The following is a 17061-nucleotide window of genomic DNA, read 5'->3' on the forward strand; positions in this document are numbered from 1 at the left end:
AAGTGACCTACACTAACCCCAAACTGAAAGATTTTACGAACTGTTATTACACATACATTAATACAGGCAATCTTTGTTCTGCTGCACTTATCAAATTAGGCTAAAATAGAAAAATTCACTGTTTTGTTTTAGAATTTGCAACAACCTCGTGTGTGATTTCAGAAATTTATCCAAAATTTGGAATGATGATTTGTTTGTTTTACAGATATTTGCCAATCCCTACTGGTAATCAGCATGAAGAAAAAAAAATAATCAGACATGGTCCTTAAGGAAATACCTTATTGGAGCTCAGCTACACATATATGACTCTTTCATGACATAAAATCCCCCATGTGTTATATGAGTAAAGCAAAATAAAATAATTGTTATGAAGCTAACAATGCAAGTGGGACATTCAGTAATGGCAGGGCTTTCTCCCAGAAAAATGGATGAAGTGATGGTGAGAGGAGTTGAGAGGGAGAAAAGGAGGGGAAACAGATGAAGGAAGGAAGGAAGGAAGGAAGGAAAGAAGGAAGGAAGGAAGGAAGGAAGGAAGGAAGGAAGGAAGGAAGGAAGGAAAGAAGGAAGGAAGGGGAGAGGAAACAGGGAATGGAACACAGGAAGAAATGAAGGAAAGGGAAGGAAGAAGGAGAAAGGACAAGGGAAAGAGATGAGAAGTAAGAAGACAGACAGGAAGAAGAGAGAATGAATGAAAGCCTGTGAGTGGCACAGCAAGAATAAGCCATGACACTCCAATGTGCACCGTAGGAGAAGGCCACCAGTAAAACAATGACTAAGACGCACAATTTTGAATTACAGGTTGCCATATTATTAAAATCAGTACCTAGTCAGCAAAAAAGGAGTCACTGGGCCTTGAGAACTCCAGAGTAGTCACAGTGTGACTTTACAGATTGTCTTATTAATTTTATTCTTCAGTTAAAATCCTTCTGTGGTTTCCTGTTGCTGTCAGGGTGAAATCTGAAATCCATCAGGACTCTCACATGTCAATCACCTGATTTGCATCGACTGCTAAGGTTTCGACCTTGGAAGATGCTCTCACCCCTCTCTCCCAGAGGCTTCCCTGCTTCTGTTCCCTGCTGAAAGCTCTTCACCTCTTCCCTTAAAGTGTATCCCTCTTCTCACTAACTCTCATTCTGTTCATCCCTTTCTCTAGAAAATACTTCTCAGATACGCCAGGCTATGTTGGTTCCCATTTCCATACTCTTACAGCAAGCCATCCTTTATGATGAAATTGCAAGTATCATTCTGAAATTATCTGTCTCCCACATTGAACTTAAGTTTCATGGAAGCAAGAATCGCGTACCACCAACTAATACCATTGCCTTTACATCTAGTACAAAGAAAGTATATAACTCAGGTGTGGACTTGGGGATAAATTATTTGATGCAAGAATGAAAGTTAAAAATACATGGAAGTGATGATAAGATGGTTGAATGAATGAACTTCTTTCTGCCCCTCCAAAGGACACAACACACTCTGCTGGCCTCTGAGAATGTCTGCCCTCTTACGTGCATGGCATACACTTGCAAACACACAGGCAGGCAGACAGAAACAGATACAGAGAAATTCGTGCTGAGAGAGAGAAACCTATATATAACTAAGGCTGAACTATGAGAGGATGGATTTAATGGTGATATCCTGTTTGGGCATCAGTATTCCAAGGTCTCTCACTCTACATAATGTCTGGCTGTGCCATTCCCATTCACTTCACGATGAAGTTTCTCTGAAGATGGCTGAGCAAGGAACTGGTCTATGAATGTAACAGAATGTCATTGGAAGTTGTTTTATTGTTACTTTTTTTTAGAACAGTGGTATTTTATTTTACCCTTGGTCTTTGGGACATCTAGTATGGTTTTATATTTCACCTTTTGCAGTGAGTGGAATAACTTCCTGTAACACAGATGCTAACACATAGATATGAGGCTCTATGTAGGCATCAGCTCAACTTCTCTATATTCAATGAATTGTGTTGGTGTTGGCTTCAGCAATGGGGCTTTGCCATTAATTTCTATAGAGTAACCTATACTCTACTCTTGGCAACAACCTTGCTTGTTTAGGGATTCCCATGATCCGTTTGGTCAACAACTTAATTATATGTAATACAATCCCATTACTGGAAGCCGCATTTGGTGACAAGAGATGTCCAGTTGGCGACTGCCCCCTTCCCTATTATTTGGCCATTCCATTTTGATTGCCTTCATAAATATCTATATTTTAGGAAGCTTCTACTATATTAAGCTTCCTTAATACTTCATAAATGGTTATTAATTTTATCTGTATCTCTCTATAATCTCTCCTTTCCCATTTGATTTCTCCCATTCCGGCTCCTCCCTTCCCATTCATCCATAACTATCCATTTTATTTACATTCCCTAGAGATATCTAACTGTCCCCACCTAGTCCCTTACTCTATACCTAATTTCTGTGGTTCTGTGAATTGCAGCTTGATTGTCATTGACTTATCAGGTCATAATCACATATGTATAAATACATCCCATATTTGTCTTTCTGGATCAAGGTAATTCCATCAGGATAAATTTTTTTCTAATTCTATCCATTGTCCTCTATGAATTTGCCTCTTAGAACCACCTTCAAACCCCTTAAGTTTGAGTATGGTGGGTGTTTGTTTTCATTCAATCCTAGAGTCTTTCATTTCTTTCTTAATTTTTGTGTTGACACATTTTTGATTCAGTAGTGAGCTGGTAAGTTTGCATGAATTAGTAAGCGCTCTGTTGCTGTTGATATCCAGTTTTAATCGATGGTAGTTAGATAGGATGCAGGATGTTATTTCAGCTTTCTTTTGTATGTATGTTGAGACTTGCTTTTTGTGTCCCAGAATATGGTCAATTTTGGAGAAAGGTTCATAAGGTGCAGAGAAGGTTTATTCTTTTGTGTTTGGGTGAAATGTTCTATAAATAATCTGTTGGGTCCATTTGGTTTATAGCATCAGTTAGCTCCAGCATTTCTCTGTTCAGTTTTTGTTTGGATAGCTATCTACTTGCAAGAGTAGTGTATTGAAGTCTTTCACTATTAGTGTGTGAGGGTCAATATGTGATTTAAGATGCAGTAGTGTTTCTTTTATTAACTTGGGTGTTCTTGTATTTGATGCATAGAAAGCAAGAATTGCAAGGTCTTCTTGGGAGTCTCCTTATTAGAACTAGGAAGAAAGAGCCTGGACCATGGTCTCCATCACCAGCAAGGAAGAATTCTCAGAACCAATTCAGGCTCAGCATTCCATAATTTTCTCAGACTTCTGGCCAATGTGTTTTGTTTTTATTTAATCTTGGAAATGTTTTTCTAAGCTATTTAATTCATTGTTCACTTTCATCTAGTTTTTTCTCTAAAATCCCTCACAGTCCATGGACATACATGAAACCACGGGGCAATGTAGTCTATTCATGAAGTATTTTTTCCGATAAAAAAAGTTACACTTAATTTTTCACTAATGAATTATAATTGTGACTTTCTAAATAACACTAACAAAATTTGCATATTCATCATAATAGTAAATATCACAATATAAAGTTATAAATATTTAATAGCTTTTCTTCAACTTCAGAGAACAGTTGGAACAAACCAAACTGTTAAGATACTGTTTACTTAAAAACTGACTTTCTCAAAACAGAAGGTAAACATATTGTAAAAATCTTTCCTAACGCATGCAAGAGGAATGGAACAAATTAACTCCTTCAGGATCTTAGGTTTCAGGTAGATTCATTTGTAACTGAAAACACACAATGCTACACAGACTCCAATCATTGAAGTCCAGGACATAAAATTAAAAGTCAAGTTAGTACTTTTCATTAATTTTAATATTAGGGTAATTTTCTCATATAAATTAAATGTACTAGATTGGCATACCCTAATTTATGCTGTGACAGGAAGCTTGTTCAAGAGTTGGAGGCCAGCCTTGAGTATACAGCAAGACCCCTTCCTAAAACCCAAGTCAATAATGAGCTGGTGAAATTGTTCCAAAGGACCCACATGATGATTGACAGCCTTCTGTAACACCTGTTGCAGGGGTTTAAATGTCCTTTTCTGGCCTCCATGGACACTGAGTATCCTGGTGCACACAAGACATTCATAATCATTAAATAAAAATATATAAACATTGAACAGTTTTAAAATTGCAAAATAACAAGGAGGAACAAAGATGTTCAAGTGTTTACAAATTTTTAAATTAGCAAAATAACTAATTCCAAATATTCTGGATTCCCAGTGTGCCAGTTAGGGAGAAAGTGACAGACTACCCTCTGCATTTTTCACTTCCTCCTATCCTGTCTAGCACTCTGACTCACTTATTCATATTAGACATCTGTACTGAGAGTATACAAGTTATTGACCTCAACCCACTGATCATACAAATACAGTAGGAAGAGTGGACTTCACCATTTTTCCAAAAGCTTGCAATGTAGTAAAATAATAAAATAAATAAATAAGGTAGAAAAGACAATTTTAATAACACACATCTATTTCTTCTGGTTATGTTAACCTTCATGATAGGATGAAGCACATGTAAGTAACTATAATTCTGCCTTATACTCACAGCTCAAAGCCAATTTCCAGTTTTGGTTACTCAGAGGAGCCCACTGGGATGTTTAGGTAACAGATCCGCAATCACAAGATTCTCGGTTGATAACATCTACACCAGAAAGTTGTCACCCTTCTGCTCTGTCTTAGTTTTCCTGCTTAGGACAAGGTGTGAGTGAGTGTGTATGAGTATGTATATGGGGGTGTGTGTGACAGATAGAGCTGAAATATCTTTCATAGGGGAAAAAAAGAGTCTATCAAGGGACAGATCTCTCTAGAATGTGTCTATTCATTTTGAGAATATTTAAAGGAGATAATCTTGGTACTTGAAAATGAGTTTTGAACTAAAAAACTGAAGATGAGTGCTCTTTGCCTTGCAGATACAATTCCTAAATATGTCTGTAGTGACAGTTGAGAAAGATGATCTTCCCTAGCTCTTCTGGGCCACTATAGGTCTTAGTTTGCTTAACAATGTAAATCCATGACTGGTTTTTATTGGGACCATTTCTGCAGGCCGGGTTGATAAAAGCAACTTGAGGCAATGCTTCCCTTTGGGACAAAGACCAGACTTTCTTGCTACTTGTTACAAAAGTGAAAGGTTCACACTCACTGTTCCTTAGTCACAGTGGATTGCATCACTCTAGTCTCACGCATACTGTATTTGTGAAGAGAAGGAAAGAACATGATAGCATGCATGTTCTTGTAGAGGCTTTGAATGATAAAGTCATTTGTCTTTGATCTATGGGGTTCTGTCTTTTGCCCAAATCCATAAAATTTATTACATATAGACTCAAATCTCAGACCTAGGTTTGCAGCAATGGCCCAGTAGTTAATAACACTTATTTCCTTTGCAGAGGTTCCAGATGATACAATCCCCTTGTGTTGCCTCCAAAGGCAACACATACACTCACAGTGCATAAACATAGTAATTAGATCTTCTTTTTTTAACAATTTTCAGGCATGACAACCATTATTGGTAATACATGGCTGATTAGGTGTCTCATTCTACAGCATTCAAAATACTGTATTTCCAATGGTGTGTTACTAATTTTCCTTTTTGGAAAATTCTAATTGTTGATTCATTAAGGCAGATTAACAGCATGTGAGTCCCTCAAGGAAGCTTGCAGACATGTAAACTTAGCTCAGTGCATTCTCATCATGGGCACCTTCCTTTTCCTGTCTTCGCCAACTTAGAGGATTGACTTTCCCTTCATCTCCTGAGACCTGTTTGAACACGCCCACACAAAATGAGCATAACGTCGACCAAAAGCACACAGGGAGCAAGAATGGCCTGTCGGTCATGTCTCCACTCTCTGTAACATCAATTGCTACTTGGACATGTCAAGAGTTATAACAAAATATAGCATCATGCAACATAATAAGCAGATTGACAACATATAAATATTGCCATAATCATATAGATGGCAGGCTGCAGTCAGATAATTATGAGGATGAATAGCCTTATTAATGTCAAACACAATAGCATTTTCAGTAAGCTTACGACAGACTTTCTTCTGTTCCTTTGCAACCAATACGGAAGACTTGTGGAAATATGAACTTTCTCTCAGATTCATAAAAGCATATGAAGTGATAGTGACATAATTATAATTATATTAAGAAGCACGGATGACTGCTTGTCAGCACACTTTACATTTAGCAATCCTGGGTGTTTTTACATGATAATGGCATAATGACAGTAATGAACTTAGGAGTTATTCTTAGCAGAGTGTCATAGCAGAGTGCAATCGATTTCTGCAAAAGCCAGAAATGCAATCCTCAACCTTAGAGGTTATTGTAAATGCAAGGCACAAATTCTCATTCATAACTACTTAATTAAAGAACATTATTGGTTTACCTGTAATTGCTTTAATTTATCACAGTGTTACAATTTATAAGTAATGTGTGTTATTCTTCACTAGTTTTATTGTAATTACACATAATTTACAATTCACATTACTGGATTTCTAATTAGCCTCTAAATATTCTTGGTTATAAAAATGAAAATACTATTTTAAGGAGACTAGGATAATTAACAATGTATTAAATCTATTGGCTATCAAGCATTTGCCAAACAATAAAGTCAACTAATTCAGGCTATTTAGTAAATGAGTTATAAAATTTTATAAAGATATGGAGTACAACTTAGTCCCTGAGGTGCCAACAATATTAGGTCCATTTCAAAATAATCTTGGCAAAACTCTTGTCTACAGTGTGTTTAGCAAAGAGAAACATTTACCTGCTTGGGTGACTAGTGCCAAAGATGTAGGTGTAGGGCTAATCAGTATAACCCCAAATGACTTCCCTATTCTTCAAATTCTCAACTTGCTCAGATTAGTGGGTTGTGGCAAAAATGGAAACAATTAATACTGATGTTTCTAAAATTAGGAAAGATGTGTGTTTTCTAAAAACTTCTTTATTTTGGATTTATGGAGCAGTTTGAGTATAATGAAACAATAAATCAAAATCACATGACCTGTCCCATCTACTTAATGACAAAAGACATGTGCTGTATGTAAATGTTTTGTATAGTATGCAGCCACCTATATAGTGTATCTCAAAAAGCCTTTAAAATTCATTATCTCAATAAACCAAACAAAAAGTCCTATGACAATATTCTTGGATAGGCATTAACCTGGAGCATTTACATGAATGTAAATATAGGTTTTTGGCTTACCATTGTTGTTGTCATTTACTAGGAATGAAGCATCAAATAAGACCTTGTCAGTGAATTTCTCTTTAAATGAGGTTCTGTCTGGGGTTGAAAGAACAGAATAAATACTAAGGGATTAAGGAAGAGGAAGGTAACAACAGAGGGCTCTGTTGAGGAATCTTCAGAAAAGTTACAAAGAAAAAAAAGTACTTGTGGTGGGGTGGAGTTCTATCCAGAATTCAAGGGGACCCCAAGAAGCTTCCAGGACAGAATAGAAGACATGGAGCAAAATTGCTACTTTGAAAGACAAGTGTTCCTTGCTTGGAAATTTGGCCTAAGGCCAGTCATCAAATCACCCTGATACATTTTTTTTTAGTTTTTTGAAACTGTTACATATTTATAACTTTTAGTGGAAGCAGAACTTTCTACAATTGATTATAAGTTTGTAAATGGAAACCAAAGATACAGTCTTAGAATCCTGAGCTCGACATACCCTTCAAGGCAGCTATGTCCATAGCTGTGAATTGTCTACTGAGTTTATATGCGTTGCAGAGTGGTTGTGATGAATCAAACAGCATCATCTGCATTCACTTTCAACTATGGGCAGACATGGGCCATTAACAGGACTTCTCTGTTTTATTGACTTTCATCTTACAGCATTGAAAACACCCACACTGTTAGTCAGTATGCAGTATCATACTGTATATAGGGACATGATGTAAGCAGCTTCTAAAGATTGTGGCCATGTCAGGCAAACTAAGAGTTAATTTCCTCCATGAGTGGGTGTCACTGTGAGGGAATAGACAAAGACTTGCTCTGAGGAACTCTGCAGAGGCTTGGAAACCTTTTGTGATAATGGTGCCCATTGTAACTGGCCTTGACCCACAGTTAACTCAGAGAAGCAACCCAAAGTGTGCATTTCCCCACAGTCAATATAATGCTAGCCTAAGGAAGCTGTGTAGTCAACCCAGAGTATCACAAGAAATATTGTGGAAACAGTGACTCAAACTGACTCAATACATTTCTTGTTCAGTTATAACTCGTGGAATGTTCCCTTCGTCTCTATCAGACTGTCATTACCAATGTGCTCAAAGTAACTATTAGTTTAGATTAAAATACAACCTGTTTAGGCCTAAAAACAGGTTTATGAGATGTTGTAGTACAATTTCCCTTGCTTTCTGAGTGTGTGTGCGTGATTTTAAATCACACGTAAACATACATGGGAATATTGTGTTGGAAACGGCAGTCATCGAGGCAGAGTTTAATGGACCTCATAAAGGGGAAGGACATACCATCCCTCACTTGATTGCTTCTCAATTAGGACACAGAACGCAATCCCATTCTTCCTTTTGGGTACGACGCGAATCCGTACAGTGCACTACATAAATGATTTTCCATGGCTTTTTAAAAGTCGGTACATATTAATATTTTAAACTGAAGTAATTGCTTCTTGCTCAGCAATGGGTTTCATTTATGAGTGTTTATCCTCAGCAAATGGAAAGTATGGTTAATCTAAGTTAAAAATGGGTTCTTTAAATAGCTCTAATTACATTCTGTTTATATTTGTGTGTATTAGACACTTAAGATTTAATCGGTAGCAGTTCTAACAAACCATAATGTTTATTAGCTGGTTTTAAATTATTGTTATGGATGGCAGTTGAATGGGAAAATAAATGATTTGTCTGCTACAAAACACAGTAAATAAAAGATGGGCCAAAGTTTAGGGGGAAAATTTTTTTAGTACAACTTTAAATTTTAAAATAATTTATCAGGAAGTGGTTATATAAGGCAGATTCATTTTGTTTTTATTTTTTATTCCTCCTCACTCTGATGGCAGGACATATTACCCCAATGGTATTATATTAGGAATATTTTATTTAAAAAATGTCATAATCATCATGTTAAGGCATCAGAAAATGAGAGACTATGATTTACATTTTAATTCCATTTTTGTAAGTCTGAAGGAAAGTAAATATCAGAAATAATATTAATGGGTTGAGTTCTAAAAATGCTTGTTGAAAACATATGTTTTACATTTGTGTAACTCCAGATTAAATCAATTCAACTTGCTTAAATTCTGCTTTGAGTAACCAGAAAAGACCTTTGGGTTCTTATTTCTTCCTGAAAAGCCTTTACAAGGGCTTTCTTATTGTTGGGGAAGATTCTGGAATTGTATGTGCCTCACATGTCCACACCAGGACCTAAGAGACTCTTAGTCATTTTATGGACAGGATTCCTTTGCTGTTTGCTCTTTCTGGGATTTTCAAGATCTCCAAAATGAAGTCCCCACCAAGAGGCAGCTCATTAGTAACAGAAGTCAAATCTCTGTGTCACTACTAGCATTCATGACTATAAAATGGAGTATCATTCCTAGGAAAGAAGTTTTAGACAAGGAAGCAGTAGTAGAAATATTATTTCTCTGTGAGATAGATGAGTAAGGGGGGAATAGTGTCATATTTCACACTTTCTAGTAAGTTCTACTTAGAGAGTCATGTAACACTGAGAGAGACACTCTACCCTTCTGTACCTCAATGTCCTTATCAGTAAATATGAAGATAACGATGGTGTCTGCTTCACAGAGTAACCTCAATGAAATGATACAGGAAAGCACATCCATCAATGGTCCCTCATAGACATTAGGATGGCTACATATTAACTTCATCACTGCCTTCATCTCTGTGCTATCTCCCCATCACCTCATCTTAGACAGAATCCCACCATTCTTGCTTAGTGACCCATTGCTTTGGCCTCTTGCACAGATGACCTCTTTTGTAAAACATCCCTGAATATTAAGCTTCCTGAAACCATTGTACCCCGCCCTCTCTGCCCAGCTACAAAGATGCATGTCTCCAGAAGCAACCATGTTCCTTCTTCCCTTTATCCCCAAACATGCCCAAAGCCTTCCTCTCTTTACTGAGGACAGTCCCATGCTCACATCCCTGTCACAGGACATTTAAGGACCGAGAGCCATCACTTAATATGCCAAGCTTTTGTGTTACATTCACTCAGGCCTCATTTCAGAGCTGCCCCAAGCTGCAATGGGGCATTTAATATGTTGGGTCTTGTAAAATTTTCTCCATCACTTCCTTTACCTCCTGTTCCCAGGCCTACCCACCTCTCCCTTGCAAATGTATTTTTTTGCTGCTTGCGGGTCCTTTTTCCTTGGTGTTTCTGTGTAAATATTCATAAACACATCTTCCCTAGGATATTTCCTTGTTCATATCTTCAACTTGTAACTCTGTCACATAGTACATGCTCAATAAATATCTATAAGATATTTATCATAAGAATAAGTGTTACTCAGTGCTATAGTCTGTCTCCCAGAACTGAGAAGGAAGGTATTAATTGGAAAATGTCTAATTAATTAACTAAGCCATTGTAAAAGATGTAAATGCTTGACCTGTTTTCCTGTGCCCATATTCTCCCTCAATAACTAAGTCTTTCTATGAGTAATTTTCCTATTTTGGGTTTTTTTTTTTGGTTATTTTACTCTTTTGGGTCTTTTTTATTTAAATTAGAAACAAGCTTGTTTTACGTGTCAATCCCAGTTCCTTCTCCCTCCCCTCCTTCCCTGTCCAGCAGCAAACCCCTATCCAATCCCCTTTCTACTCCCTAGGGAGGGTGAGGCCATTCATGAGGGACCTCTCAAAGTCTGTCATATCATTTGGTGCAGGGCCTAGGTGCTCCCCTGTGTGTCTAGGCTGAGAAAATATCTCTCTTTGTTGAATGGGCTCCCAAAGTCCATTCATGTACTAGGGATAAATACTAATTCACTGCCAGAGACCCCATAGATTGTCCAGGCCTCCTGACACCCACATTCAGGGGGTTCCCAGCTGTCAGTCTGGGGTACATGAGCTCCCTTTGTTCAGGTCAGCTGTTTCTGTGGCTTTCTCCAGCCTGGTCTTGACCCCTTTGCTCATCACTCCTCCCTTTCTGCAACTGAATTCCAGGAGTTCAGTTCAGTGTTTAGATGAGGGTGTCTGCTTCTGCTTCCATCAGCTACTGGATGAAGTCTCAAGGATGGCATATAAAGTAGTCATCAATCTCATTATAGTAGACTGGCATTTAAGGTAGCCTCTCCACTATTGCTTAGTTGGGGTCACCCTTGTAGATCTCTAGACATGTCCCTAGTGCCAGATTTCTCTTTAAGCCTATAATGGCTCCCTCTATTATGGTATCTCTTTTCTTGCTCTCCTCTATTCTTCCTCTGACTCAGTCTTCCTGCTCCCTCATGTCCTCTTCTCTCCTCTTCTCCCCTTCTCTTTCTCCTACCTCCCTCCCCCCTAACCCCATGTTCCCAATTTGCTCAGGAGATCTTGTCTTTTTCCCCTTCTTGGGGGAACCATGTATGTCTCCCTTAGGGCCCTCCTTGTTTCCTAGATTCTCTTCTTCTAGGCTGGTAATCCTTTGCTCTATGTCTAAAATCTATATATGAGTGAGTACATACCATGTTTGTCTTTTTGTGACTGGGTTACCCCCATCAGGATGGTTTCTTCTAGTTCTATCCATTTGCCTATGAAAAGTTTTACTCTTTAGCCCAGGCTGATATGAACTCACTCTGTAGTCCAATTTGGGCCCCATCTCCCAGGGATGCCTCTGGTTTATCCTTCTGAAAGACTTCAAGTATGGCCATTACTCCCAGCTCATGTCTTGATTTCATACTGTTGTGGACAGCTTTGGTGCCAGAGGTTTAGGTCTTTGTCACTACTAATAACAATCGTAGTAGATGGCAGTAAAGATGAATATGTAAAATACTGACTGAGCTGGAATTCATTCTCGCTCAGGGATTGTCAGAATTGTAGAAACAAATAGCTGGGACATAGCTCGGCTAGAAGTCAGAAAAATACTCAAAAAAGATGTGATTTGTGAAGCAACACCCAAGGAAAGCACAGAAGTGGCCAAGAAAATTGGGAGGGGGATATGTCTTAGCGTTTCCATTGCTGTGAAGAGACTGCCAGACCATGGAAATTCTCATAAATGAAAATGGAGGCTAGCTTACAGATCAGAGGTTCCGTCCATTATCAACATGGCCGGTGGCAAGCACACATGGTTCTGGAAAAGGAGTTGAAAGTTCTCCTTTTTGATCTTCAGGCAGCAGAAGGGAAAACTGTGTGACACTGATCAGACTTGAACTTATGAGAACTCAAAGACCACCTCTGTAGGCCTCCAACAACGTCACTTCCTGATACGAGACCACACCCACTCCAACAAGAGCACATCTCCTAATAGTGCCACTCCCTTTGGGCCAGTAATCAAACACATGAGCCTATGGGGCCCATACCTACTCAAACCACCACAGGGGTCCATACTAGGATCCAGGTTCAAAGGTAAAAGAGCCCAACACATATAATACAATTCTACCAAATATGTAAAAAGCCCTTGGTTCTGTCCTCAGCACAATATATAGAAAACATTTTTGTACATGCCTGCTTCCTCAGCACTCTAGAAGTAGATACAGGAAGATCAGAAATTCAAGATCATTCTTAGCTACATAGTAGTTTGAGGATATAAAAGACTCTGCCTAACAACGACATATTAATAGAAGTAATAATTGTTATTACTATCATCTGTTATTGTAGATGTGGAGAGATTTGTCAGTGGATGAAAGTGCTGTGAAAGCATGGGGACCTGAAGTCAAATCATCAGCATCCACATTAAAGACAGGCATGACCACTCTTACCTCTAACCCCACTGCTAGGGAACAAAGAAAGGCAGATCTTGTGAACTCCCTGGCCAGCAGAGTAGCTAAAACACCAAGCTTCAAGTCAGTGGGAAACCTTGTCTTAAAAATAAGGTGAAGAGTAAGAAGGGAACAATCCTAATGTCCTCCACACAAATGCAGTCTCATGTATATGTGGGCATATCACACACACACACACACACAGCAATAATAATAATAATAAATAATTAATACAAATATTTACGATAAGCAATATGAACAAAACAATCAGTTTGCTGTAGGAAAGAGGTGAAGAGTGAGAAGATACACCTAATAAGTTTGTGAAAACAATCTTTTGGAAACTAATGTCATCTAATATAAGACTGCAAGATAAGAAGAAAGTCTCAATAAGTAAACAAAAGTACCCCAGTGAAGGGTTGGTCTGGGCAGAGCTGCCCAGGCCACCACCAAAGCTATGAATAGGAGAGGGGGCCCAGATGAGCTTAGTTAGTGGAACTTCTGACTCCAGAGGCTCAAGACAAGTAGTCAGTTTTATTCTAAGTCATTGGTGAGCCATGAACGGGATGTGGACAAAGGATTAGAATAACCCACCTCGTGTATTACAGCATTGCCTTGCTGTCTACAAGGTCATCGTTCCTAAGTGAAGCTGCACATCCCAGGATGACGGTGGCTTAGAATGGTGACAGTGGAGACAGAAGTCAAAGAGCAGGGAGAAATATGAAGGTTGGAGCTAGGGATTGAAGGAAGGTAGAATTCAGAACTCAAGGGCAGAAGGACATGGAGTCCTTTGTTCTTATTTCTTGCCCTGATTCTGACTTAGTCTGAGTTGAGGATTGCCTCCCCAAAATACTTGAGACCAGGAGCACACACATGATGAGATGTGTTAAGAGACAGGGCCCAAGTCTAAATAGGTTGTTTTGGGTACCACTTATATACGTAGCCCAACGGTGGTTTTTATCTTTTCTTTTTTACATGGATGTGAGGCATGTATGTTTGTTACATATGTGTGTGCACCTATATGCACATGCATGTGGAAGCCCAAAGGTGATCTCAGGTGTCTACTTCAATCACTGCCCTCTTGATTTATTGAGGGAATGTCTAGCTGAACCTGGGGATTACCAGTGCTGGCACTCACATCAGTGAACTTCCTGGCAATCCCTTGCTCTGCTACCAGAACGCTGGGATTCCAAGTGTCAGCCATTCCCACAGCTTTCACATGTGTTCTGGGAATCTAAATCCAGCTCATCCCTCATGCATCATTTTATCCACAGAGCCACCACAATTCCCAAAGGTGTTTTTATCAAACAGTTTCGGCACACCTGTGTTTTCACAGCAGTCATTCAAGGAGGTCAGCTGTGAGGGTTCCCACCAGGCACATTGAAGCTTGGGGTTTGGACCCCTTTGACCTTCAGGATTGTAGAGTAAGGGTTTTCTGTCTACTCAAGAGCTGAGCTCTCTTGGGAAGTCTTTATAATGATATCGTCCTTATGACCTAAGGCTAAGCGTGGATGAAGAGATTGTAACCTTAGATGAATGAGAACATGACCTGAAACCTTGAACCTGACATCCCAGTGACCACAGTCAACTTCCCCTGACATGGATATTTAAAGGGACCTCTTTCATGGTCTCCATCCCTGGTCACAGAGCAAAACAGCTCTGCTTTAAGACGTAGTTCTGCAATGACATTGTAGGATGACTTCTAACTTCTTTCTGTGATGCATTTAGATGCCCCAGACCCATCCTTCATTGCCAGCGCTCTGAGACTAGCCACATACAGCACTGTCTCGCTCTCTGTTAGTCTCCAATGTCCACAATACTTTGCTCTGGTCATGTGAATAACTGAATGCTGATAGAGAACTAGGCTATCTAGCTATACATGATGTTTGCTGAACCCAAAACTGGATCTATGTTCTAGATCGCAAAGTGCTCATGGCTGGAAGGAGTCTAAGTTGACTCATAATCTGGTGTCTTCATTGTACAAGTGGGAGATGTAAGACAGAGATAATTAAAGTAACTTGTGGGCACATTTGCAATGGTTAATATCGCCAACTTGTCAAGAGCAAACCACTGGGCGTGTCTATGAGGACATTTCTGGATTAGATTAATTGAAGTCGCAATACCCATTGTAATTGAAAGGAGGTACCATTCTATGAATTGGGGCACTGAAATGAGCAAAAAGAAGCAAGCTGGGCACCAGCATTCAATCTCTGCTTCCTGTCTGGGGACACTGTATTATTACCTGCCCCATGACCCTGTCTTTAGTGGCACGATGGACTGTACTCTTGAGCTGTGAGCCAAAATGAACTTTCACTCCTTTACTTCAATTTTGCCAAGTATCTCAACATGGCAATAAGAAAAGTAACTAATACATCTGTGTTATTCCGTGAAAGTATAACATTTCCCCTGGATTCTGGTCAAGGTGGTGATGGCGTGGGACTCTAATCCCATGTGGGAGGTCAAAGCTGGAGGGTTGGTGCTTTGAAGAGTGGAGGAAGGCAGAAAGATCTGGGTTCAAATTTTAACCAGATCGCTTATTAGTTGGGCAAATGGGTCTCTGTTTTTCTTCTGTTTTCAGTTTTAAAATGAGGACATTCCTATTTTGCGAAAATAGTCAAGATGGTTAAAACCATTGTACATCAAACTCATGACAAAAAAAAAAACAATAAATGGCAGCTACGTTACGTGTCCATGTTCCATTCACTTTATACCACTAAAGTGACTGGGCTGTTAGGAGCCAACACAAGCCAATAACTCTGATTTTCTACATAATGCTCTTTTCTCTATGCAACATCCAGCCTGATAGAAATTTGCATGGGTCCATGGGTTCCCACCAGGTCTAGTTAAGAATAACAAGCAAACATATCTCTTCCTCTGCCCATTTCAAGCCCTTTGAGACTTTTCTGTGCCCTGGAAAATCAGGTATACAATTTGTAATTTTATTCAGCAGTGAAATGCCACCATGGTAGAAAAAAAAAAAGCTAAAGCAATATTTCAACCAGGAGAACCATGTCTGGCACCCAGAATAAAAGACGCTTTAATAGGGGGAATAATCTATCAGTTTTGTGAAAGGGCTTTTGGAAGGGACTGGGAGTCGCACTGCAATATAAAACATAAGTGGTGCATTGTCCTGGTTTGGGGGGGGGCGCGGAAATTGTCAGCCTCCACTAAAGAAAGGAATTTCGTTTGCCTCAGCCTGCATTTTTAGACCGTGGCATGTAGACAACTTCATTTTCTGTGGGTTAATAAGTGCCATGAGAAAATGAGGGGGCGTGGCTCAAATGATGTTAATTTTAATAGTAACAACTAATAATCTTGGGCTCTTCTCCACAGTTAAAACACTGAAGAAAAGAATCTGTTTCTTCTCATAAAAGACGCCCCTTGTGGTTATAGTCCTGTGCATATTCCTTGCATTAAAACACGGTTTGCGGTCTTAGAGCTGGATTAAAGCCCAGGTCTACAGAGAATTCAGCAAGGGAAGGGCTCCGCAAAGCTTATTTCTGGTAAGAGCCACTTGAGGGCGCTCTCGAGTTCACTGCAGCCTGTCCATTCAATCAAAGGGTGGCAATGCCTAGGGAGTATCGCTGAGGGTTTGAAGCTGTGTCCTCTAAGCAGAATTTGCCAGCAAATTGTAAAAAGAAAACCCTGAGAAAGAGCAGTGGCCAAGGGTTAACCATTCAGCACTACAGTGTAGCCAGGGGCACCTGCAGCTAAGGAGGGCAGGCAAAATAGTAAAAGGGGAAACTTCCACTCCAACAGCAAAATTGATTTTGTACTTCCCCCACGATCTAGTGGTTTCTGTATTTTTTGACCTTAGCCATTTAGATCCCCAGACATGTCAACTGAGCTAAGGAGAAGAAGTCTGTTTTTGCACTCGACATATGCTGGAGAAGAGAAGAAACAGAGTATCTACAAGGTGGGTGGCAAACATAATTAGTTGCCGGACCCCAAGGCTAACAGCTGCCAACCCCCCACCCAACACTTTTGTGGTCATGGTTTAATTTTATTTATTGAAGCTAGTGTTCTTCATATTAGTTACTTAAATCAGACTCTCAGTCTTCATTCCTTTTGCCCTGGTCTTTCAGAATATAATGGCAAGTGCTTGCTTGAGTATAGGGGACACAAAGCCATAGGACTTCAGCAGAGTATCAGCCCTGTGCTGGTATTCCCTGTCCTACCTGAGCATTCTTAAAAGTTGCTGTTAT

The 17061-nt window shown here is 39.4% G+C and overlaps 1 protein-coding gene across 7 annotated transcripts in view; it reads left to right on the plus strand.

Moving 5' to 3' along the window:
• Tenm3 (teneurin transmembrane protein 3) overlaps positions 1-17061 on the plus strand; it is a 1762555-nt gene that overhangs the window by 963147 nt on the left and 782347 nt on the right. The gene's annotated exons all lie outside the window — the stretch shown is intronic.

This window comes from Mesocricetus auratus, unplaced genomic scaffold (assembly GCF_017639785.1).
Source record: "Mesocricetus auratus isolate SY011 unplaced genomic scaffold, BCM_Maur_2.0 Super-Scaffold_100026, whole genome shotgun sequence".
NCBI classification, from domain to species: domain Eukaryota; kingdom Metazoa; phylum Chordata; class Mammalia; order Rodentia; family Cricetidae; genus Mesocricetus; species Mesocricetus auratus.